The sequence below is a fragment of the Thalassophryne amazonica genome, chromosome 17 (genome assembly GCF_902500255.1).
Source record: "Thalassophryne amazonica chromosome 17, fThaAma1.1, whole genome shotgun sequence".
NCBI lineage: Eukaryota > Metazoa > Chordata > Actinopteri > Batrachoidiformes > Batrachoididae > Thalassophryne > Thalassophryne amazonica.
This window is the reverse complement of record NC_047119.1, coordinates 4,716,686-4,717,286: the sequence shown is the minus strand read 5'-3', so window position 1 is coordinate 4,717,286 and position 601 is coordinate 4,716,686. Positions and strand designations below refer to the sequence as shown.

Genomic DNA, 601 nt, shown 5'->3' with positions numbered 1-601 from the left:
ATTAGAAGCAGCTGAGTGTTTTTTAATGCATGATTTTGTGATCTAGATTGTTATTGAGCTTTTATATATATAAAGACTAAATCACATGCAGCACTTTCTGGTCTTTGTCCTGATATCAGCGGCAGAAGCACTGCAGCGGAACCTATATCCCTGCAAGTCCCTGCATCTTGGAATAAATGTGGGGAAAAATGTGGTAAAACTCTGGCGTCTAATCAACTGACCTCAGTTATACAACTGACAGACAAATGAAGCTTCAAAAGTCAGACTCAACTTTCAAACAAGCATATTAACACTATACAGTCAGTTAAACAACATGAGTCTGTCTGGTTTTTCAAGAAATATGCATTTGAAGGTAATCATTGCCATATCTCGCACTTCTGCTTCTAACTGCAACAGATATAAGTTAAACAGAATATTTAATTAAATCTTCTGATGCAGATGGAAAAGTGCGATATAAATGCAGCCCATTTATCATTTACCATTTATTTAATTAAATACCTCGTAGGGAGCACCACCTGCTGCAAAAGCAGGAATATAATATTCAAAATCGGCATAAATCACTCTTAAAATGTGAAAGTCATAAATTCGGAATAAGACTGAC

At 35.6% G+C, this 601-nt stretch overlaps 1 protein-coding gene across 1 annotated transcript in view; it reads right to left on the bottom strand.

The window, feature by feature from the left end:
* LOC117529312 (synaptic vesicle glycoprotein 2C-like) overlaps positions 1-601 on the bottom strand; it is a 139,110-nt gene that overhangs the window by 88,378 nt on the left and 50,131 nt on the right. The window lies entirely within an intron of this gene.